The sequence below is a fragment of the Aythya marila genome (assembly GCF_965140915.1).
Source record: "Aythya marila genome assembly, chromosome: 7".
Taxonomy (NCBI): domain Eukaryota; kingdom Metazoa; phylum Chordata; class Aves; order Anseriformes; family Anatidae; genus Aythya; species Aythya marila.
The window spans coordinates 30,984,894-31,011,464 of NC_139048.1; the positions used below are offsets into that span (position 1 = coordinate 30,984,894).

The window sequence follows — 26,571 nt, forward strand, 5'->3', positions numbered from 1 at the left end:
AAAATAAAAAATAAAAAAAAAAAGGTTTTAAAGTATGGTAAGGAGGTTCTGAAGGATCACTTTTAAATGTATTTCCTATTGGAGAAGAAATAATGGAAATAACCCAAACTCCTCTTCGTACTTCTCAGAGCCCCAAAAATCTCTCATTGCCTTGGAAATCCTGCTATAAACCTACCTCAATCCTGCTTGGCCTCACACTTTGTTTAATCTGACTGCTTTCACACTTCCCTTTAAACTTTCGCTCTGCAAATCTGATTTTAGCCTGTAGTGGGATTTGCAGGAGCTGAATGCAAGAGATGCGCCTCCGATGTGGAGCTCTGTGTAACCGCATTCATCAATAAATCCTTGTGAAACTACAGAGCCTGACCAATAAAAATGAAATTAATTATAGCGCTGTTTAACATGAATGTGTAGGTTTCACATCTCCAAAGAATATCTCAGTAACTATTTTAATGGGGGGTCATCATTATTCAGCGAGGCATGTAACAGCGTGCTCTATGTGGTTTAATCATTTAAAAAGAAAGGTTTCATCAACTGCAAAGGCAATTTTCATGTTTTCTATAGAAAATGTTTCTTTGCTACCATGAAATAAAGAAGACAACAGAAAACATCAGAAAGAAAAGGGAAAGCTCTTTTCATCACCTTTAAGTTCCTGCTGTGTATTGGGCATTTAAGCAGAAATGTCCTCTTTTCCCAAAGAGAATTTTAAATGCTCTTCTTAACTGAGCATGCATTAGGCTTAATCAATTGGCAGCCAGGGATCAAATCTTCAAAACTTAGCAGCACCCAGCAGCTCTCATTATGATCCAAACACCCACTTTATCAGATGTTCAAGCAACCAGAACAATTTGGGGACTTGAGACTGACCCTTTTAATAGGCAAGAGAAAATGTTTTGTAGAAGCATAATTTTGTCCCCCCTACCATTCTACTGTGGAGACAAAGCTGTCTTCAATCCTGGACCCTAAAAAGAGAATCATGAAACCTAAAATAGATCAAATTTCTTTTGTGGTGTTGTTCTCAATCCCCAGCAGTTGTAAGCTATCACATTTCACTTTCAGAATTGCAAGACACACTGAGAGCTTCTTCTATTCCCACTCTTCAATGTACAATCATTTTTTTGATCAAAAACGTCCTTTACATTTCCCACCTCATGAAAATGTGATTGTGACAAGTCATACATCTTCGTACAGAAAAAAAAACATACAACAGCATACAGACACTGATAAAAGTCATCACAAAACCTGGCTAAGATCCACAAAGATTAGGACAATGCTGATATATTTAAATATAAGTTTTGTCAGGACTCCTCCACAAGTTTCATAGCAGACCACAACTAGAAATGAAAATAAAGACATCATCTCTCCTCAGTGAGGACTCCTTCACTGGATTCCACAGCAGCTAGTGCAGGAGGGTATCTGTATCTTAAAAGGAAATAGTTCAAAACAAATTGACGCAGTAACTTTTGTACTGGATGAGAAGGAGAGTTAGAGTCAACTGAGACAGAAGACATATAGACATGGCTGGAGGTTGGCAAGCAAAGCACTAGAGGAACAGGGTGACAATGACAAGGCAGAAGGCAAAAACAGCCTGAGAAGTGAGATGACATTCAGTACTCCTAACTATCACATCTTAAAGAACCTCATATTGGGCTATATAAACTGAGAATGTTATTTTCTTTATTTACAAGGATGTTAACAACAACCACAAATCAGTCTCTGTGAAATATCAGATAACACAGAGATAATCAATACAGGAAAGTCCTTAAGGAAGTAAATAATGTAATCTCAAAAGTCATATTTGAGTAGCATACAGCAAGCAAGGCACAATCCAAATACTCATTAAAAAGGGCTGCCAAATAGTGAGATAAAAACGATCCATTCTGTGCTAGGAGAGGCACAGGTGCTCCATAAAGGAAAAAACAAGGAGTACATGACTGATTGTGGAACACTAACACACATGTTAAAAAATAAACAAACTCAGACTGTGTAAGAAACAATGCTTCTTCTGGCATCACCACAGCATCTCCTGGCTTGATACAAACCTTAGTTCATTCTTTTGAATAGTGTGCTAACTTGTTAAAAGCAAGACTGAAACTTGCCTCCTCAATCCATTGTCTCTATGCACTAGTAAATGTGTTGCTTTGTGTGGGGGTCATTCCAAAGTAGCACCAGATGAGAATATTCTCCATTAATAGCATTAGTCAAAGATAACAGCACTGAGGCAGCTCTTGGGCCCTTCCAGAGCGCCAGGATCAGCACATTTCAAACTTCTGAAACAAGGTGCACATAGTTGGCACCAAGTTGCTCGCTGCCCTCTTTGCACATATATTCACGTTTGGTATTTGCAGGAAGGGCAAGTCATCCCTGGAGTCAGTACTTGCAAAGACCAGCTCTGTTTTGTATTTCTACTTGCCAAAGTACACTTCCTTCTACAAAGAAAGAACTGTTTCCCAGCCCTTTCTCCTCCCTTTGTATTACTCTCACCTACGAAGTAGTTAACAACAAATCCCATTTGCCTCCTATGCTGTTGTAACCATCCACAGAAATACCTTCTCTCAAATGGCATCTACAGTTTTTGAGAAAGACTGGTCAAACACGGACATACTCAAACTAGGAGACTGACAGTGGTCCGGAAAACCTTTTCATCATAAGAAAAGGAAATTAACCAAAAGAAACCAAAATTAGGCTGCTTTATTCTTCTAAACTGAAAAAGATAGTAAATAGGATTGCCTGTAACTATGACAAGCACATCAGTCCATTTTCTTTTTAAGAGGAATGAAATCAATTAACAAATGGGATTTCATAGTAGTTTACAGAGACAATCAAACTCAGTGGTCTCCTCCAATAATATTTCTAAGCTGTCCTGGCTGCTGTTGTTTGTGTGTTAAATAAGTCTGTTAATATTAATTAAAAGAAAAATAAAAAATCTCTTAAGTATAAAACCTTATATACATAAGGGAAAGGATACACAGTCTTACTGGACTTCCAATTATCAAATTATTATAATTGGTTCAAGGAACCTTATTATGGCCTCAGTGACACATAGTGGTAGCTCCACTGACCTTTCCAGGCAAAGGGAGGGGATGCTCCATCCCTGGCAGGTGTTCAGGACCAGGCTGGACGAGTCCCTGGACAACCTGATCTAGTGGGTGGCATCCCTGCCCACGGCAGGGGGTGGGAACCCGATGGCCTTCAAGGTCCCTTCCAACCCGAGCTGCTCCATGATTCTACGCGGGGGCTAGAAAGCAGGTTACAGAGCAGGGTGCCAGAACAGAGATCTTGGCAGGAAGCAATTATCCTGTCTTCAGAAATAAATTCTGTATCAGACTCTGACATTCAACACTTCAGTTGTTGAAGACTAAAGACTTATGCTTAGAAACGTGGAAAACACAACAACTTTATGAGTGCTCTGGAATGTTGTCAGTGTTGTGTTTTAGACAAAGAAGTGTGTGATTCTGAACAATAAACAAAAGTATCTCTGGTACATTACTTCGCTTATTTGCCATTTCAATTCAAGTACTAAAAGCTGTGTCAAGTTGAAAAAGTAATCAAACATTAACTCCTGTAAAAAGTACTTCTACGGCTCTAGTCTTGAGAGATGAGCATAAACACTGCGCACTTAAAAATTTAATCTCTACATGCAGCAGAAAACTAAATAGCAGAGCTTTCAACAGGTATTTCCTATAAGTGCAAATGCATAACTAGGACTGTTTCAGGTTGCCAGTGAATAACCAGAAGAGGGAATTAGAGCTATCCATTCCAGGTCATTACTCATGGAAGCCAGGGAAATTTCCTATTGCTAGAAAGAAACTGGTTAATGAAGAACCATCATTTTGCCCTAGGAAGCATGTACTCCAGCTATTCCTCCTGCGTTGTCAAAGAAAACTTTTTAGAACTGGAACAAAAAAATAACACTGATACATCAACATATCTTCTCTGGATTGCACAATGCATATTTATAATATTACTTGATCTCATTTGAATGTTCAGGAAATCCAGTTTCCCCAGGCTTCAAATCTGTTCCCCCTTCATTGTGCTGAACAGAAGCACAGAACTGTTTGTTCATTGCCCTGTTTATTATTAGAATGCCTGCTGCAAAGAGAAAAACATCCAGAAGACCTCCCAGCTACAATTTTGTTCTGAAGTCACAGCAATAGCAGGCAGTATTTAACACATTTGAATGTCATCAAGATAACTTGCCATAGAATAAAGAAACTAAGCGAGTAAGAGAGAGGCACTGAGACATGGATCTCCAGGCTTCTCTCCTGCACAAACAAAGGACAATTTGTTTATACTAATGTAAACCCTGTGTTGCACCCAAAGACATTATTCAACTGTGATTTTTTTTCATCAAGTTTCAACTCTGTCTTCATAAATGTTAAAATAACAAACTGAATTAGGTCTTTACTCAGCGAGAAAAGGAATTATATTTCAACAGCCATAGATGAAGCAGTGACATACCTGAATCCTGTTGCTTCTGCTCAGTAAGCTCATTACATTAGCCACAGCACACCTTTAACCTCAGGGCTTGCTAAAATGTCTTTTAAAAATTTTTTTAGAACATTTTTCTTCTTATTTTCTCATTTTTCTAAAATCATCAAAGGGAACACTTCTCCAAAAAAAGAAATTGCGCACGCCATTTTTTGGCTTCCCTCCTCTGTACAGAGAAACTTAGACCTCAAAAGCCTACATAAAAGATAAGCTTCAAGTTTCAATTCTTTGTAAAGGAATAGAGTAGGTGACCTCAAGAAACCACAGGTTTTCCTCTTCCTGTCGAAAAGAGGAAAAAAATTCATTTCTGTAGCTACCATCAAATTAAAACAAAAACAAAACAAACAAAAAAACAAACAAAAAAACAAACAAACAAACAAAAAACAGAAAAACACAAAGCCTTGTGAGCTGAAACATCAGAAATTCAGAGATGAGAAATATCATTTGCCCTGTACATCTACCAACAATAGCCTCACTTCAGCAGATTACAAAAATACATCAGTCATTTATTTTGAGTGAATAACACTCACAGAATGATGACTAACAAAGTAAGTGAGGGCAATGAGCGAACTAAATTGGATCAATTATGTGCCAAGAATTGCCAAGCTTAAAGGGCTGATAATCAACAACTGCAGGCAGAATTGATGGGAACACAAGTGCTAGGTGTTCAATGCAACTTAAGAAGATCAAACATTACTTTCCATATTGTTTGAAGTCAAGAATCTCAACAAGAAAAAAGTATAGGTAGTTCCAAGAAGAGTCATAACAATACAGTCAGGTGACAAAAGGTGCTCCATCTACTGTGGAGGTCGTATTTTGGAGAAAAAACGACAACCAAAAATCAAGTGTGACATCACACGTTATAAAGCTGCTCAACTGATGCTTTGTCCTTAATTAATAGCTTCATTACAGAACACAAGCTAGTAGGAACAAATAATAGCACACATATCCCTGGAAGGATGGCTTGAAAGAAATGAGAAGAGAAGGCTCCAGGAGACGTCAGCGGCCTGCCCGTGCCTAAAAGGGGCTGCAGAAAAGCTGGGGAGGGACTCTGTATCAGGGGTGTAGGGATAGGACAAGGGGTGATGGTTATAAACTAAAACAGAGGAGATTTATGTTAGATATGAGGAAGAAATCCTTCCCTCTGAGGGCAGTGAGGCCCTGTCCCAGGCTGCCCCAAGGAACTGTGGGTGCCCCATCCCTGGCAGTGCCCAAGGCCAGGCTGGATGGGGCTGGGTGCAGGGGGCCCTGCCCATTCCATGGCAATGATCCCAACTGAAGCACCTAAACACGAATAAATACACAGATTTTATTTTTTTTAAGTAACTCTTTTACTGAAGTTTTAATACTTTCTTTCTTTCTTTCTTTAGGTTAATTCAGATTTAATTCAGTCATAAGTGATTGTTTAAGCACACATGCCCTTGCACCATATGCAAAAATGCTTGCATATTAAATTCTACCTTTAAAGCTGAAGCCATCCCAGCCTGTAATGCACTAAAACTATGCTCAAGCACGTTACATTCATTAGAAGATTAAAACATGTCTTATTTATTCCTTTTATATTGAAACATTCAAAACAAGGTAAATTGAAAGAAACAAAATTCTAATGGCTAGCCATGAAAATAACCAGATATTTGAATGCTACAAATATCAAGTGATTTTGACCTTAAATAAAGGTAAGGCTGCCAACTGCTGATGATTTATATCATCATAATTGAACGAAATTGAAATTTATATCATCTGAATTGACAGAAATAAAAGACAGTCAGAAGGACAGAAAGAAGCAACCAGGCTAAGACTAGAAAAATCTGGTTTGGGCAGAAGTTTCTCGTGGGAGAAAGGACAAACCTAATGCTCAGCCCAACGTTATGTTTTACATGTAAACACACTTGCAAGTCCCTGTTCTGTGTATTTCCAGGGTTTGGAACAGTTCGCCTTAGGAGCCATGCTGTATAGAAACATATACGCCCTGAGATTACAGCCCTGTGTGTTTTCAGTAATTTTCAGTGAATCGGTGCAGGCTAGAAAATGAATCAAATCTGTATGCCTTATCTGTAATGTACAAATTCTGGTTGACTATTTTTATAAATTGGGTATTCCAATTCATTTCATTAACCAAGGATTTCATTTGTAACAGCACGTCAACGTAAAGGAATGCAAGCAGAATTGGTTGGATACCAGAAGAAATCTGGCATGGTTGCATGCTCTCACTTCATCTTCTTGGACTGTTCACTGAAAAATTAATGTGCCCATAACCACCTTTGATGATTATAAAGATGTCATTTACTTGGTCTAAAACAGATGTCAGAATATACATTGTCTTGATGACAGCAATAAAGAAATCAAAAAAAAAAAAAAGCATTTCAGTAAAAAAAAAAAAAAAAAGTGATGAAAATTGCTATGAAATTCCCATTACTTCTGGACTTCTGATAAAAATCATGACCTTGGCAATCAGCACATCTGACCCAGAAGCAACTGAAGTATTAACTAGGCCAATAGCAAAAAGAAATTGGCACTAATATCAACAGGAAATCATCAAGAAAAGTACTGCAGACTGGATTGTATTTACCGATTAACCCCACAAAAGTGGCATGTGATGCAACCTAGACTTCTAAAGCCTTAAAGAAATTTGGCAGGGACAATCTAAGGTTTGTTCTTAGCAATACCTCCATATGCAGTGCTGTGTGCTGCATGCTGTGTTACAGTTTTAAGGAAGGAAACTTCTGAACAGCATATTAGAGAGCCACAGTGCCCCCTTTTATTAACAGGGGTATGAATCAGGGTCAAAATTAATCCCCTGCCCTGCTTTAGCTACAGTGCTGGTTTCTTCCCACCTGTGGATGTGCCTTAGTGCTACAGGGCATGACGATGTACACGTTTGTGTTCTCTCTGACCTCTCTACTGCTTTATTTTCCAATTTAGACATGAATTTTGTAGTCTCTAAAACCACCCATCTCTAGAAGATACTACAGCATGCTAACTACTTGCAGATTCTCCTGTGTGTAGCAGCTCATGACTAGTTCCAACAACACAAATCATGTTTGTGCTTTTTTTCCCCCCCACCACTATTACTATTTTCCCTATTCTTACCATGATATCCTCCTCTAAAAACAGGTGCAGACCTTCAGGCTCTTGCCTCCAAGGTACTTGGTCTGCATATATGAAAGGTCACTTTTTTCCGTAAAATACAAACTGCATATATCCCCTCATGGAGCAGAGCCTAGCGTGAGCAAAGCACGAAAGGGTCTCACTACCACAACACTGTCCACAAAACTTTCCAAATCTGACAGCCACATTTGTGACAGACAAAATGAGACTTCTCTTGGACATGGACTCAACACAGAAGGAAAAAGAAACAGAAGCAGTAAGTTACTGAAAAACCTCTTTTGAATTCAAGCATATAGTTACAAACTGTACATCACAAAGTCTCTTCTGTACCTGAACCTTTTTGCCTGTATACTGTAAAGCTGTGCACAATCACAGATACCACAACAAAGCAACAATTCTGGTGTAAACACAAAGGTAACAATCCACAAAAGGTTTCTGAGGTTGTTATTACTGGTTTATTTATTACTCCTAACTGTATTCTACTTCAGTTTTTTGTAGGATACTGGGAATCGTTGTCGTTGGCACTAGCATATATTTTTCTTGCATGGTCAGAGGTAATAGAAAGGATTTTGTGTACTGCTTTCTTGCCAACAGCATCAGACCTAACTATGCTACCCCATGAATATGCCAGAGAAATATGCTTAGAGAAATCAACTTTAAAAATGCAAAAAAGATGGACAAGACATAAGCCCTACAACAAAATGTATATACATGAAACATGCATATCCACATACACATAGATACTAACTAATGGCTCTTCACAAACTGGAATTCAGGCTCAAAACATAAGAAAGGAGGCATCCACCACCTAGTACTGCTCCTGCACTGCCAGAATCTAACACATTCATTAAATAACATTTTCTTCTTCAATTCATACCATTAAAAGAAAGGAATGTACCACATGTATAACTTCTCTCTACATCAATACCAATACCACTAAATAAAGACCCGTTCTTCCCATGTTACAGAAGACTGAGGCACCACAGATACCTGAGAAAACTGCTCATTAGAAAATAAAGTTGATGCTGGAGCTGGGAACAGGAAGCAGTGGTCGAACCTCAATTCAAGCATATCCCATGTTGAGGAGGGATGAACTGGGAAATAAGAAATCCGTGTTTGTACTTGTGATCAATTATGGATGAGTAATATAATAATGCTTTGTGATAACACACTAACAAGTTGAATTGCTAAGTTTACCCACGTATCAGACTTTCACACCCTTGTCCAGCTTTCTAACAACTAAGCAGAAGTTATCAATGGACATACAGTAGGCATTACAGCTGGCCCACAAGAAACCAGTCAATCACCTGCACATATTTTATGCATATAAAAGCAATTTAGGACTGTTTCATTTTCCTGCCTCATCCTTTTACACATTGCCTCTCATTTCCAAACTTGATCCCGTGGGGAGGCATACATATGTGACTCCTGGACTACTGAGCCAACTCCAAGGCTCAAGAAGGTGGCAACTGTCCCTTGGTCTGCAGGTGACCCAGCACTTTTCTTGGCTTGGTTAGGAGCTCTGGCCTCTCTGCCACAGGCCTAGTGAAGTCCTAGAAGTTTGTAAGTAACAAGAAATTGAAGACATTTTTATTTAAAAAAAAAAAAAAAAAAGGAAAAAAAAAGATTTCTGAAATATGAGTGACCTATTGTCTCACTTTTAAAGGAGCAGCCTTCGGTGGGGAGGCAGTTTTTTTTAAAACACACAGACAGACAGCCTGTAACTCAAGCTATGTCTGGGTACAAGCTTTTTATCAGACAATGAAGGTTACATGCAGCAAACTCGGCTCCCCAAAGTAAAGTGACAAAGAGATTTAGGTTGATGTTCTCAAAGTCAGAGGTTTGTACAAGATCAGGGAACAGACACTTGCTGTATATGAATGAAGAGACATCAAACATATAGTCCTTATCCAGTCAGACAAGGTATCTTATAAAAGCCTCAAAGGTTTTTCAGAATGAATGCTTTCCATTTCACCCTGCTTGTGAAATAGAGCATTGCTAAACAAACAGAACCATGTACAGGACTGTTCTTATTCAGAATGATTTCAATGGCTAATTTGTCTTTGGAAAGTTGTAACACAATGTTTACTGATACAGGCCCTTTGCAAATAAAAGCCCTTTTTTCACAGCACAACACTACACCAACTGACTGAAACACAGCATTCAGAATCAGCATTGATGCGCATTTCTGAAACATTTGATACCATCCCTCGGTTAAATATTCCCATGCAAGATATGTATCTGTTCTTCCTGGCAATACAGCAGGAAAGCTGTAAGGACAGCAGCGGGATTTATGCCCTTATTGCACATCCTAGGTATTTCTAACGCTGACATTCTGCTTCCATTGAAATGCAGGGGAAAAAATGTCACACCTTAAGCAGACATTGTCTTTCTGGTACACTACGAGAGCTCTGAGGTGTACAGTTAAATTGCCTTATTTACAGAATTAATATGTTTTAAATGTTTTCGATTCCTTTTACTTCCTTAAGGAAGTGAAAGTGGTGATATGGGTGTGCCAATGCTAAACTGGACAAAGAGTATGCCCTGGCACAAAGATTTCATCCCAAATTGCCCTGAAACATTTACTGTGAGGCTTCCCACCACTCAGGCTGGGAAGGAAAGACTGGCACTGAAACTAAACCAACCTGAAATGCATCCACTTCCTTCTAAATATAATGAACAGCTCAAAAAACTTCTGACAAGATGATATTTAGGCCCATGAGCAGCACAGAAGTTGAAGGTTAAGAAAAAGCAAAAACCTTCCCAGTGCACCTGCATGAAGCCTCACTGTGCGGCACGTCCCTCCATGGGTGCAGTGCCCTCCGTGGCAGCCGTAACCACGGCTCGGCACCCTTCCCTCCTGGGCACCATGCACCCGACAGCTTGAAGGGAACATTGGCCTTGATATAAGCCCCTAGAAAAAGATCTGGATTCTCAGCACCTACAACAATGTACAGAATTCACAATTTCTGGGATGAGTTGGAAAAACAACCTGATGCAGGTCATTTCAATCAATTTACAAAAAATGATCAATTTACAATAAATCAATTTACCAAATAGATTTGAAATGCCTTCTCAATATTTTCCATTAAAAAAAAAAAAAAAAAAAAGTTTTCTATACTAAAAAAGTTTCTGTAAGAAAAGAGCTGGAAAGAAAAGATTTAGGAACCTACCTAGGAGCAAAAATCATGGATGGTAACATCTAAAAATGCCTGTAATAAGGAGTATTTTCTCTCCAGAAACTTTGCCATGCAAACCTGTCCTTTCTGTGTTTGTGGGCAGCGTGTGTGGCTGGCCAGCCCCCTGCCAAAACTCTCACAGAACAGACTGCTCAGTTCATAGAAGGGAGCAGAGCAGAGAATGAAGAGTTTGTTTCCTCCAACACACAGCACTTCCAAACACCACCACCCAAAAGGCAATTTGCGAACAGCTGATACTAACACCAGCAAAGGATTTATTGTTTTCCTTAGCCACAATGTCATATCAGTAATGTGGTATAAAGTAATCAACAAGATTAATTCATCCAGCAATGCAGAAGTTTAACCTCTAAGGAGTAGGCAATCCTGGTTTTGGGGGTTGTTGTTGGCACTGTTTTTGTGTTGTGTGTGTGTGTGTTTTTAATGTCAAACAACGGAGCATAATCCTGATTCTACAAGTCTAAATGAGATGAATGACATTTTCTAAATGAGAGTGACTTCCCTGTTGTTCAGGAGAATCAATCTACCTCTGTAAGCTTCAGATTACCTTCAGGTATATGTCAAACTGCAAACACCAGCCTGACATTTAGGATAAACACAAGGAAGGCAAAAGCACTCCTCTTCAGACATATGGCTACAGTGAATATGCACAGAGGTAAGAATCCACATCAATCAAAACTTTTTTTTTAAATAAACTGCAAAATAGGTAGAAAAGATAATTTTATCTTAAGCCTTCATCCATGGATCTTGAATCATCTAGTTAGCTCATCCTATTTAAGCTGTCACACCAAAAAAATATTACATGCCAATCCATCTTTTAAGGAATTTATTTAAGAAAAACATACACACGTACTTCCTCCTGAGATTCCTAACGGGCTTCATGAAATGTTTACCCTCCTGCTACTCAGGCAGATCCTATGGCAATAGCAGCATAATGCAAAGAATGAAAAGGGCCGTGCTGGACCCCATGTGAAGAGCTGAGCCAGTGCCTCACCTCTGGTCTTGTGGAAAGCACAAGCCAGGTGAGAGGAACACCAACAAAGAAAATCCCCTTGAAGATTTCTCCGTGTTCAACCATTTCCTCATCAGGCATGCCTCAAGCTATCTCCCCCTCAGTTACTCACCAACTTCGAATGGATTTCTGCTCAAAACCACCCCTGCTCTTTCCTTCAGTCTGTGTGAACTTCCAGCACCCACAGCATCTCCCCAAACCCCAGTGGGGTGAAGATCCACCTCTCCTGTTTGCATTGAGCCCCATCTCCTGCAAGCTTCACCTGAGGTCACCCGGTTCTTCATCTCTAAGCAGCCATCAGTAACTGATTCCTACCAACCCTCCTCATGAAGCTTCTAAAATTTATTGATTGACATTTAACGTGTTACTAGCAAATCACCCTTGTGTTTCCCAGCCCAAAGTGTCCCACCCTCCTCACATATCTCTCAGACAAAAGATCTTGCACACTTGTGTCTGGCTTATTGCCGTTCCCCACGCTGTTTCCACCCACCCACACTTCACATGGACAAGCATGGCACACAGCATTCAATGAAAGGGTGAGACAGCACTGGCAGCGATGCTCTGTCCTGCTTTCAACTCCTCTTGAATAATTCCTAACATTTAAGTTGATGTTTCGCTGCTGATAAATACTGACTGGATATTTTTTATGGTAATATCCACTGTAACTTCAAACTCTTGTTCCCAAATGGTAACAATCAATTCAGAGATGAAGGCAGAATTATTTTTCTCCCCATGGACATCCTTTCCATTTATTTATACAATTTAATCTGTCATTTCAATGGCAGTCACTTTCATAAGGTCTTCTCCAGCTCCTCCTTGCCAGCTCATATCTTTAGTACCCGCTAAACAATTCACTAGCATCAGTAAATTTTCTGATCCCACACGCAAACATTTTTTCTAGGTCATTTAATGTTCCTATAATGAACATCAGAGATCCTGGTGGTATGCCAATGGAGAATTCCTTCGTCTCCAAGAACTGACTGTAGACTCTCAATCCTTGTCCTTGTATCTAATCAATTATTTGTTGGCACAAGGATTTCCCTTAGTCCTGGCTGCCTAGTTCCGTTAAAACACACTGGTGAGGATTTTGGCCAAAGGGTCTTGATACATAAGATCCTTCTCAACAACTACCACCACCTGCTGCCCATTACCCATCTCAAACAAGAGCATCCACACAGTCACTGGTCCTCACAGGGACAAATACACATAACAATACCTGGTAAAGCTGTATGACTGTGCTCTACAACATTAAAATATTGTGGTGTTTAGTCTCTGAAAGTCTTCCGAAGCAAGATTTTTTGTACATTTTACCCTAAATCAGTGCAGAATGAAGTTACTCATTTTCTCAGGAAGTTTGCTAATGGATATCCTCACAGAACACTTTGATTACTTCTAAGAGCCATCACGTACAGTTCAAAGCTTACATATGAAATGTTTCACAAATTACAAAACTTGTCACTCCATAAGCTTAGGGTACATTGCTTTTGAGTTTTCTTTTTTTTGTTTGTTTGTTTTGTTGTGGTTTTTTGTTTGTTTGTTTGTTTTTTGTTGTTTTTTTTTAAACCTAATTTTTATCACTTAACACCTACTGACTTTGAATTAGATAAAAACACACCCCTATAAACACACCACTATGGATGACCTGTAGTGTCTGCAAAAGGTGTAGGCTACTACATCTGTTGACCTTTTACAGGCCATAAGGGACCAAGAAGAAACATTTTCTAATCTGTTTGGGCAACTTCAGAAAGACATACAAATCTTCATGATATATTGCCTTCCACAAAAACCTCTCTGCCTTGAAATAAGCCAAAACCAAGCAAACAAAATCAAGGGCCATCAGGTTGCCCTCCCCTTCCTGCCAGTGCCTAAAGGGGGCTGTAGGACAGCTGGAGAGGGACTGACTCTTTGTCAGAGGGTGTAGAGACAGGAAAAGAAGGAATGGCTTTGAACTAGAAGAGGGGAGGGTTAGATTAGACATTAAGAAGAAATTCTTCCCTCTGAGGGCAGTGAGGCCCTGTCCCAGGCTGCCCCAAGGAGCTGTGGGTGTCCCATCCCTGGCAGTGCCCAAGGCCAGGCTGGATGGGGCTGGGGGGGCTTTAAGGGCCCTTCTACCCCAAACTGTGCTGTGACCCTGTGCTTGTATCATATATATATATATATATATTTATTTATATATGTACACAGAGAGCACATGCATGTAAGTTATGTGTGATTACACCAACTTAAATCAACAGGCAATAAACACTGAACCTCAGATTACTTTCAAGTGGAGAAATAGACTACCAGGTTTATTGAACAGTGGCTATAAACCAACACTACACAGGCAATTTTGTCATTGCATATTCCATCACAATCCAACTTTTTGATTACCAAACCTCTTGAGCTGTTTTCAGTTCTACATTTTAACTTTCATGCCTTGCATGATAAGAAGTGCCATTCAAAGGAAAACAAGAAAATCCCTTCATGGCAGGCCAGGTCACAGTGAGCACGATTACTATCAGTTAATATACAGTCAGTCTCTTTCTGTAACAGTTTTCTTGTGCTAAACGCAACATTTCTTCTGTTGATAAAAATGGGTAAATCATTGTCTCTCCTCCAGCAAGAGCCTTATTTCAAGATAACAGAACAAACATTTGTTTTTGATATTTTAGATATCACACAGGAGACTGGAAACTTCACAGCAATCAGCATATAATCTCTTTTCATGCAAATAACATGCTAAATCCATTATTTAAACATTACATCTGCTTAAATAGAAGTAGGATGTAACATTTCCTGCAGCCCATTAATTTTACATATGCAAAAGGACTATATTGTCAAAACAACTCATCCGCATGTACACTTGTGAGCATGGATGCACGTATATATATATGTGTATGTACATCACACAGAAAGACCTACTTTTCTCACCTTTCACAGTACAACTCATGAAAAACCTGTGGACTTAAAAATTATCACCATAAAGACTGAGTTGCTGAGACTGTCAACACTGGCTGTTTCAGACTGGGTAACAGTTGCTAATTTTCAGCTGCCTGCAACACAAAACAATCCTTCAAACAGCTGAAAGATGAAGTCTCTATCTGTTTTTATAATGCTGTCTTATCTGGTTATACCTTACTGCATTTTTTTTTTAAATGTGCAATACAGCAAGCTTCCTTAGAGAAAAGGTAACGCCTTTTTCTCCATACACAAAATAACCAAAAAATACTTTCCCACCCCTACAGTGACTTCATTAAATCAATGTTCCCTTCCTCAGTGAAGCAAATTATAATCAATCCACAGCTGGCAGTGTTTAGCTAATAGTATAATTTTGGGTTGAGTGGCCCTGGTCACCAGCTCTTTCACCACCCCTCTCTTTTTCTGAAGCAGGTTTTTATTATATTCTTATATTATCTAAGGGAGCAATAAATAGGATCCACTAAATAAATTTGCTTGAGACATTTATATGAAATTTGAAAGTTTAATGTAACTGCCAAAAGCTTCTGGAGTGCTGGCAGAATTAATCTTAATACTCATTACATTTATAGATTCAAATCAAGCCTGCGGACGTCAGCATAGGTGCCACTGCTAAGAAATAAGAAGTTTCCAGGAAATCTGTAAGTAAATTTAAAGTGGTTGCCAGCTTTGGAGAGGGAAGATTTAAAAAATGATGTGATGGATGTGATCTGTATGCCAGGAGATGCAGCACTAAACACACTTCTTGCTATAATTTTGGTGATGCTTTCTCCAATACAGGTTTTTATAACACAACAGAATTAGAGATTAAGCTACATACCTCAAGCCTGGACTTTTATTTATTAATTTATTTTTAATTAGAGGTTGCAATTCACTGGACAGCCAACTCCAGCTGTGAGATCATTCCACACCTGATAAGCAGGAAGAGCCTAATTCTGCTGCAGTTCCTGCCCTCGAGTGTAAGCAGTGGCTTTAATTTGGGGGATGGAGGAACATAGGGAGTGAGTTCTGGAGTACATTTATTACATTTGGTAGAGTGCACCTGAGCTTAAAAAACATGTGGAAAGTAGTGAAAAATAATGAAAGTAACATTAAACAACACAACCACAGAACTATCCACTTTACTACCCACCCCACAGCTGAGCCAGACTGTGGAGGACAAGAGAGGCACTTCTTGGGATACACATCTTGTGGAAGTGTTACCTGAAGACAAAGCCAGACACCTGAGCTGGAGTCTGCTCCACACTGTCTTCTTTATCTATAAATACAGTAACAGGAAGTATTTGCCAACTGCGGCTTGCAATTAGAGCCAGAAAGAGAGCAAGAAGATAGGAAGAGAGCAAGAGAGCTCATGGCATCCACTAACACAAGGGATGTATAAAATCAAAGAAAAAGCAACCATAGGTCGAACATTGTGTTATATCTGAGTTTCAGTATTTCTGCCACCATTACAATGACAATTTATCCAAGTCACTCTAGAAATGACAGGCCTGTATGCACCAAGTCAGCACCAAGTTTTCCCACCAATGAAACATGAACTTCATTTATCCATGACAGATGCTAACTTGAAACTGTTGTTGAACTACAATATAAATGCAAACATAAGGAGCAGGTGAAAGAACAAGTTATGGGAAGGGTGAAAATGGAATTACTTTGCTGCATATAATTCCACCTAGAAACCTCCCTTGCAGCACAATTACTAACTACAGATAATGCAACACTACGATCCATCTGGAATTTGAAAACAATAAGGTTAAGCATGGCACAATAAAAAAAAGCTTTTTTTTTCTGACTGAAAATGCAACTGGCTGAAGTAACTTAAAATTCACAGAAAATCTCCTGCTTAGCTGGGTAGGAAGTTGAGGTGACAAATGACGAATCAGGCTTTTTTCCTTTTTTTTTTTTTTTTTAATTTAAAAAAATAAAGAACATAAAGGGGGTCACCACCCTTAGAACATAATAACGACAGAAAGGACAAAAAACAAAAGACAAAATAACATAATTTATAGAGGAAGATATAACTACTAAGACATGATTTCTGTAATCTTATCTCTTTGCTCTCAGTTGGCAGTTAAGGACTAAGACCTCCTCTCTCAATAAAGCGTTTAGAGTGTTATCAGTTAGTACATGCTGCCTACAAATACAAATTCTGAGAAGTTGAGTCTTAGCTCCTAAAACACACTTCTGAAGACTAGAGCACTCTCCCTTGACTACCTGGTTTTGATTGCCTGAACAGATCTGCTATTTATTATCTACAAATAAAGACAGCAGAATACCAAACTGAGCAACTGGTGACAAAATAATTCTGATAAAGTTCTCATTGTTCTGTTTTTGTTTTTGTTTGTTGTTTGTTTTTTACAGAAGCTTGTAAGAATGGCTACCTCTTTGTAAAAGAATACAGAACAACCTGTTAAATTGACTGGGATGGTTCATATTTTAGAAATTGTTGATACTTAATGTTTAACAAAACATATACATGTATGTGTGTGTGTATGTATATATATATATACACATATATATACATATATATATAAGTTCACCATTTCTGAATGTTCTGCCTTAAAATTCAATTTATAACAGGAAAAAATGAATTAAAAAACATGATACCTTCTCAGAATTCTTTGAAGTTTGAAAATTTGCCCAAGAGATTATAATTTAGCTTTATTCTAGACAGTCTTTGCAGAATTACTTTAAATGCAAAATATTAATTGTGTTTCATCCAAAAAAAAAAAAAAGGTATTTATTGCCCAAGTAATACCTAGAATGTTAACCTGGCAGACAACAGGATCAACTTGTTAAATTTTATATACAAGCTCTCTGTAATTCATGATGCTGAAGTGTTGCAGCTCTACTCCTGCCATAAATCAGTCACGGTTTTCCACTAACATGTTGTTTTACTACCCTTTGTAACTGAAAGCACAAAGTAGAATCATAAAATATGCAGTGTTTCTCTTGTCTATAAGCTAGACTGAACATGTTCATTGGACGCAACTGGGAATGATACCCGTGACTGCACTAAAAGATTACTTTTCATTAAAAAAGTCTGCCTTCGTGTTATCAATTGTTTGTAAAAACAAACAGTCAACCTCAGATATATTCATATATCCCACACAGAAACAAAAGCATTGAAGTTAATTAAGCACATTGATCAGCAGGGGAAATAGATATGAATATAGCAATCCCGTGCACTGGAATTAATTACATCAAGTTTCTGACCATACCACATATAAAGCTCAGGATGTACTAATGAGATTATCAAGAACACAAACTGTAAATCTCGTATAACATTCAATATCACACATTCCCCACAGAGCAGCATTAGCAGCCTTTCAGGCAACCACATCACAAGCACATATTTAGATGTCACATTCAGAAAATTACTTCACCCTTAAACATGAAATACCCACCTTTTCTCAGTGGTTGCAGAACAAGCTTATGTTACCAGTGAAACACGGAAATAGGCTCAGATTTCTGAATGGTGCCATTCCTAACACTTTGTTTTTACCTGGTATGCTTCTCTGCCCTTTTCTCTCTCCCCTTCAGCAGGCTGTGCTCTCCTCCACCATTTCCCCATTTAAAGCACAACAGAGAACACCCTAATGCACATATGACAATCCACACACTCTTATTTGTTTCTGTCTGAATTATTTCCTTAATAGGTCCTTCCTCACCTCTGATTACCATGATTACTGTGATTTTATTCACCAAAATTTAAATCGTATTTTTTTCAAAAATATTTAAAGTCAAAAATTTTTACTCCTTGTTTCTACTCTGTGTTTGTCTGATTTCAGCCTCCTACCAAGGATCCTGCTATGCTCCTTTCTGCATTACTCAAGTCTGCTTTCTTACTCAAGTTCTGCCTTCAAGCATTTTGTTCAGTCTACACACTTCTTCGGTTCCTGTCACTGAAGTGTCAGGTAAGAGTCATCTCCATGGACGTTTTTAGTCCAAGGACATCCAATCACTGGGATGGCCCTAAAATCAAATTCTAAGCAAACTGGTCAAACTACAGCCAATTAGTGTGAGTGCTTCTCCTGACAACTTTTGTAAAGATAGATATTAAAGACAAATAACCAATCTTTTAAAAAAGTGTCTTCCCTGAGAATCTGTAACAGTTAAAAAAAAATAAATCAAAGAACGCAGGAAAACTCACCTTTCGATCCTGGATGGATACGGTCTCTTAAAAGTCTCCAGCTTAACGTACTACATCCTTTCTGCTTTTCTGAGCAATCTTTTTCTTCTGTAACTTCCTGTCTTCTGGCTTGCTAGCTTCACTTTATTCTATGTACGTGCAAAGGAACCCAAGATGTTATCCAGAGCTGCTCACTTCTACTCTGTCTCCACAGTGTTCACGTCACTTGTAGCACCGAAGCTGCTGAGAAGCCAATGCATCAGCTCTGTGAAAGAGAAAGTCAAAATAAACCAGGGCATGCAGACCCAGCACTGGGTGATCAGCTTCATAGATCCTGATCATGATGCCTGAGTGAAAATAAAACACGGAAGGCTGCAATGATCAAGCACAGCAGTTTGGAGGTGCTAATGAAAAAATAACACAGCCTGTGAATACAGGTCACAAGCATGAAAACCTTCAGAAAATAAAAGAAAAAAAAAAAAAAAAAAAAAAGAAGAGAAAGCAGGATCTGATACCAGATAAGCAATTGCAGAGGGTACGCTGGATACAGAGCACAGAACTTGTTAGCCTGAATGATACCAAGGGATGTGCCTTGTGAGACGATCAATACTCAAAGGCTCAAATAAAGGACTTGGTTGTCTTCCCCGCCCCCACAACCTGAAACAAATCTCCTCTACTTCTAGATATTTCACACTGCCTGCTACAAAACCTCTCACATTTCTTTCTAGAATTAAAGTTCTGCTCAGCACACTGTTTTTCAGATACGAACAAAAAAAAGCACACGGTAATTACAGCTTAAAACCCTGTGTTTCTTCAATAAACCCCAACTGATATTAAACAGATGTCCAACAGCATACATCAAAATACAGAAAACACAACTGGAAAATTTCAGAGCTGCACCATGCAGTGGGCAGGGCAGCCTTGAGCTGAGCAACAGAGAGCTGCTGTACGGGCAGGGAGAGAGGCTGGGGAGGAATTGCACCAATATATATATGTACTTATTTTTTTCTTACAGTCATTTTTTCTTAATGAAAAACAAATCGATTTGCAACACTCTTTTCATAGATAAATGAGAAAAAGCCTTGGTCTAAATAGAGAGAGAAAAAGAGATCTACACAATTCTGTGACTGAAACATCATTACACGCCTTAGCAACACAAACTACAAGGAGTTTTGCTGGTAGAGACACAGGGCAGAGCAGTAGAGCTTCTTTAACAACAGGTATTTCCTTAAACAAGTATTCAACTTCCAAGATGTTTTACATCACAAATGTGCTACAATTGCTATAAACCTTCAGTTGACACTCAGGAATATGACTTTAGTTCTTTGTCACAGCAATGAGTAAATACTCTTTGAAAATAAAAATAGAAATTAATGGTACATCCAGCAATTGCTAACTTCTGAGTACTTGAATCCCTAATAAATAAAATAAATAAAAAATTCTTTGATACACAATGCGTTTTCTTTTAATTCTTTGTACAGAATGTGTGCATACAGATACAGCCATGTATCACCTCTGTGTCAAGTGTTTTATAACTCAAAGATGGTCTCCCCAAAAACCTGCCTCTCCAAGACTTACTTCCCAAGAAGAAGAAATTCACCAATTCCCCTTCCTCTTATCAGTGCTATGAAGAAGAAAAGCCACCACAAATTGCACAGCCCCTTTCCTCCAGACAAGCACCATTTAGCCCACAGTTCCTACACCTCTCTGGCAATCTTCCACTGCTCGAGTGTGCTAAGATTAATAAAATAGTTCAAGGTGAACACGAACTCTTAAAAATATGTCAAGGACTGGGGAGAAAAGGAGTATTAGAGAGGGAAAGCCATTATAGAAACGAAGAATAAAATCAAGTCAATTATGATCCTCAAATCTCAGGTCTACCAAACTGCCCTATTAAAATGGCCTGTAAGAAGGAAAACAAGCAGGGAAACAATTAGGAGAAATAGACTCCTGAGTAATTCTCCCTGAGAAAAAGGACTTGAAAGTCTCATTTAATTCAACAAAGATGAGAAATCACGTGACTTTTTCAAAGCGTACTGGGTTCTGTACACCTTTGCTACTTATACTAGTAGGCAGACAAAATTTCCTTCTGTTTTCCCCGCAAGTGTGTATACATATGTATGAGAGAAGAGAGACTGCAGCACTGCAGCTTTTGCTTGACATTTTTGTCATCTTCCCTATATTCATCCACCAAATCTCCCCCTCCAATCCATTTTTTCTTCTCCACCATCTTAAAGTAACTTTTAGCTACTGCTCACATTACACCACTGCTACATATCTCAAAAATCAAACTGAAACGCAAAAATTTAAGGATGGGAGTTGCCAAGGCCTTCAAGCAGTATGTTTTCCAGCACCTAAATTAAAGCGTACAAAATAAAATGTAGTTCAAAAATTACAAGTTATCGTTCTTACATGAAGTGAGGTACTTTATTGAGAATGGTTCCTGTGGGAAGAAGTATTCTAATATGAGCAGGAACATAAGGCACAAGCAGGAATACAAGGAACAACCTTATCCTGGTAGAGACAAATCACCCCATTAAAGCCTCGTGGCACTGGCAGGGCCCCCTGCCCCCAGCCCAGGCTGCTGCCAGCCCCATCCAGCCTGGCCTTGGGCACTGCCAGGGATGGGGCACCCACAGCTCCTCGGGGCAACCTGTAACGATGGAGCAAAGTTATACAGAGAGAGGCACAGAATCAAAAAGAGAACCTGGGGGATGGCATCCAAATGCCCCCAAAAAACAACAGCTACACAAGAAGTAACATTCCCAAGGAGCAGAATTTTCTGGCTCATTTCTTCTGTCTCCCATTTGTTCTCCACCTCAAGTGTATGTTCTGGCAGGAAACCCTCACAGAAAGCTGCTTGCATCTCGTTACTAATACATCTCCTTCACGCCAAGTCTTTTTTCTTTTTAATGAAGAATTCTTCATTAACAGAAAAATGCCAAATGATCTATTTTCCTTTAGAGGTGAGCCAAATCTGCATACTTGATTTCTTACCTAATGTGGTCCATTTATACCAACTACAGCTTCCAATTTCTCCCCACCATGACACAGGCTTCTTCTTCAGCACTGCGCCACTGCCATTTAAGTCACCAAAGAACATAAAAAGGAATATATTTGATTAATATCTGACTCACAGTAGCATTCGGTGCAACTACAGCAATGGACTGTTTTTACAATTCACCAAAGATTTGTATTTTTTAATCGATACAGCTCACGTAGTCAGAGAAGACTAGTATACTCTGGAACAATCTAGTCAATAATTGCCAAGACGATAACACTGCTGGACTGGGGGGTTCCAGAAAGGGAGAACACAGAAAGCAGCAGCCAGCAACAGCAGAGACTGAGCAGATCCTTTATGCCATTTCTTCCACTTTCTCTCCAGGCAGAGTACTGTTCCAAGGCCTGTTACACGTGAAAGTAGTCTTCATAACTTCCAGACACTTTTGAAAATAAATTGTTCTGAGAGTTTCTCAAAGCACATTGTATAACCTTTGAAGCTATGTATGTGATGCAATGGTTTAAATTCTGGCCCTAACACAGCCTGGAAAGCCTGGCCTATACTGTAAGCTTTTACAGATATCCCTTGGAAGTAATTATTTTCTTAATTGCAAACCCAAAAGATATCATAAGACAAAATACAAACACTACAAAGGCAAACCAGAGGGACAGAGAAAACAGCACAGCAGACATCAGCATGACATTGACAGAGCTCTGTAGCGTCAGCCTGACCATTTGGCTTGAAATAAGGATGCAAATAAGTGGTAGGCTGCCACTTAATTCCAGTCCTCGTCAATCTCTCCCCACGCCACTAAGGCATACATCAATGTGTGCTGTACTGAAATACATACATCTACAGATCTGTAACAGTACTGAAAAAATATTGTGGTTTTATGTTGCCTTGATGGAGGTATTAAATCAAACCATAATAATCCCATGAGCTGATGCATTTAGAAGTCATTACACAGAACAGTCTACAGTCCACTGTCTCTGGGATCTGCAGTCTTGATGCTGTTCCTCTGGGTGCAATGGGAATGCTTATAAAAAAGTTAAATGCTCCCATGTCTGCTCAATTGGTCTACGCCACAGACATATCCTCCAGATAGAGCAAATAATGCCATATCTTCTGTTCCATAATCTAGGTCTTCATGGTCTTGAAATGCCTAAGGAAAGAGGTTTTGCTCTGGAACAAAACTAAACAACTGTTGGCGTAGTAAGATATTTAAAGCAAGGGCAAAAGACTTTCAGGACTAGCCATTTTTCAACACAGACTACAACTGAAATACACACTCCCGTTTTAATCTAATTCAACCGTGCATCATGTTTTACATTATAAGATTTATTTGAAGAACACTGAAATGCCTTGCAGAATAAGTTCTGATACCCTAATGAGGAAAATTGACTGTTACTACATCCATTTTACAGCTGAACTCGCATCAAGAGTAGTGCTGCCACAAACCTCCACCAAGCAGCACAACCAGTGTGCTTCTCTTTGTGCCACCCAATGCCACAGCATTCTGCAAATCACGCCTCACAAGCCCCACGTTTTCTGCCCTGCAAACAGCAGCAAACCAAAGTTTAGCAAAAAGCACGATTACAGACACAGGATGGCTTTTATACATTTGTACGATTGTTAGTTATGTGACCTGACCTTCTGAAAAACATCACGACAAGCACAAATTAAGTTTTCAAGGACACCATAAAATGTACCGTAAGTACATTCATCCTCCTCTCGTTTCCTTGTTACATGTATTGCCTGATGGATTTGTGTTTCAGGTATAATATAAAACACTGAAGTTATATCAGGTAAAGTTTAGGTGGAAATCTAGAAATCAAACTCCCCCGTTTTTATCATATTCTACTTGAAACCGAGCTTTCACATTATCACTATGCTTTATACTCCTAATGTAGTTCAGAAAACAGTTTAACCTTGATCAAAGATTAAAGAAATCTGAGTTGAAAAGAATGCAAAACCCAAAATACTGCACCTCTTCCAAGCCAAAATAATGCATGATGTTGTCTATAACACCCTTCAGCACTGAAAGTTTTCCTCCAAGCTGCAATGAAACAAAAATAAATATTGGAATTCCCTGGGAGAACGACCACACACACACGTGCCATTCATTTACCTCTACACCACTTATGCATCAAGGTCTTGTGTGCAAACTTTGAAGGCTCAGAGTCTTGCTGTCAGCGCTAACAAGTACAGCCATTGAAGACTAAGAAATAGCTTCCTGAGGTTATTCCAAGGGATAAACTGGTCCTATGCAGTCTCCCATCACTCATAAACCGAGCAGAGGTACCACAGATGCCAGGCAGGGAGAAGTGAGGATGCTAGGGTTCTTTATGAGGTTGTTCTCCTTCAGCGGCAGCTCTGACTTCCACGCTCCTTACGGAGAGCAACAACACAGGGGCAAGCTATTTAAAGAGCTGAGCATTTCTAATTCTCTAAGTACCACATTTATCATATGTATTTTTGTTAATACTTGTGTTTAGTCAGATCATGGATACTTCAAAGTCAACTGGCTTAAAACAAGCAAACAAACAAACAAAAAAAAAAACACACATTTTACCTCTGATATGATAAATTTGAGTTTTACTGAAAAACAATAATCAAAATAATGATTATTGAAATCTCTCTTAATCATGAGTAGAAACACACAGTTTCTCCACAGTTCTGCCTGTACGATTAATTAATGTATTCTGAGTCCATTCACCAGGTTGAGCAAATCTAAAAATATGCCAGTGCTAAGAATGATGATTTCTCTGTTTGCTCTGCAGACAGCTTTCCTGCTCGCTGTCTTCAGGGAATCCTCTGCCTGGTGCCTCCACATTTCAGATTCAAAAAGAGATTTCAAATAATTTTCTGGCAATTCTCCAGTATTAACTATGACAATATCAATTCAGCAGAGAAATGCCAGATTCCATATCGCGTCTGAGTGGGTGGGATTGACAGTACTTTGTTAATGCCAGTCCCCCTCCCCTCTTTTATTACAAATAATTTTTATATCTATTTTCCTAACAAAATTTGATTTTGTCAACATATCCAGTGGGCTTACAATACATCTATTGTTGCTGGAAATGTCAGTACTTCAAATGTGATTCTTGATGTAGCTCTTATAGGATATGGAGAAATAGCCAAGTAAATTTATTCTTTGTATCTAAATGTCACTTTAGGTATAAAATATATTAAATATCGTGAATAGAAGAAGTATGTGCACTGTATATCTAATGTGATGACTTGGATAGGAAACAAAATTAAATCTTTCATACAGACTACAGTATCTAAGTGGAGGATATCAGTGGCCCCTCTGTAAGTGGAAACGTACAGTGCAGATGCAAGTAATTTTACAAGATCCTTATTGTAATCATACAGCGTGGAAACATGATGAAATCAAGATGTTATAGTTTAAAATACAATACACTGAAAGCCATTATATGCCTAGCATAATGAGTACTTTAGACAGAGACATAATCACAAAGTAAAACTTTATCTTACATCACTAATGTAAAACTTGTATTCTCATGAGACAGTTTTCAGCAAGCCTCCATCCATGTCCCTCCACAAAAGTCAGCAACGCCTCCATTTATGGAAACTGAGAAAATATTAAGGAAAATAAAGTGTCTTTGCATGTGTAAATGATTGGCTAAAAGACAGGAGAAAGAAAGTTGGAGTAAACAGTCCACGTTTTCACAGTGGAGCATTGTGGAGATATGGGGCAGGAGCTGTGCTGTCCACCAGGTTCCTAATTAAGCTGTGAAAAGAGGAAGGTGACACTCTGTGCACGATGTTAAGGTACGTAAGGCAAGTAGAGATGAGGACCACCTGCAGAGATCTGCAGATGGACCTTCCACGTCTCGGTGACTGGGAAATCAAAGTGATAGATGGAACACACCAGAAAGAAGTAACGTACTGGGGGGTGAAGGTCTTGGCTTTACACACAGAACGATGGGCTCTGAGCTGAATATCAACATGCAGGACTAATAACGTGGGACTGCAGCTATTAGTTCTGTGACAAAATCGGCTCAGACTCCTTGACACTCACATATAAATGGCAATAATTAGAAAAGGAATATAAAACAGAGAAAATTAATTCGTCACCGTATAAAACTTAGAGTGCACATTTCTCAGACATAATTCTCATGTCCCTAATCTCAAAAAGGATATGAGAGGCTTATAAAAGGTTTGAGGAAGGAAGGGCTCAGGCTTTTCAGCCAGGAGAGAGTGATGCCTCAGCAGAGAGGGGGTGGAGGTCTATTAAGTCCAGAGGGAGATGGGAAGGGTAGAATCCCAGCATGCTGCTCACTGTCCTCAGAGAAAGGTTCAAAATGAAGAAAGGGATGTGGGGGGTGTCCCAGAAAGGGGGAGAAAACCCCTGTAACTGTGTCTGTGGCTACCCAACAACCTGAGCTTGCTGGTGGCTACAAGAATTTTCTCAGGAAGTTTTATGGCATACTTGGGCTGAACTCATACCTCCATACAGCACCTGCTTTTCAAGTGAAGAACCCTATCCTATAAATGATGGAGAGGCACAGAAATCAAGTGGTATCCAAGAATGGCAGAGAAAAAACATCCTCCTTGGACTCTTTGTGGCTGAGGCAACCGCCAAGTAAACAACATAGTATGTGAGCATGTCAGTGCTTCACATATATAAAGGAAAAAGAAAAAAAAAAAA

At 39.0% G+C, this 26,571-nt stretch overlaps 1 protein-coding gene across 1 annotated transcript in view; it reads right to left on the bottom strand.

Annotated features, from left to right (window-relative positions):
* The window catches only part of PCDH15 (protocadherin related 15), a 731,645-nt gene that overhangs the window by 607,440 nt on the left and 97,634 nt on the right, over positions 1–26,571 (bottom strand). Inside the window, exon 3 of the mRNA XM_082765483.1 lies at positions 18,917–19,160. The gene's annotated coding sequence lies outside the window, so the exon portion shown is untranslated. The remainder of the gene's footprint in view (positions 1–18,916; positions 19,161–26,571) is intronic.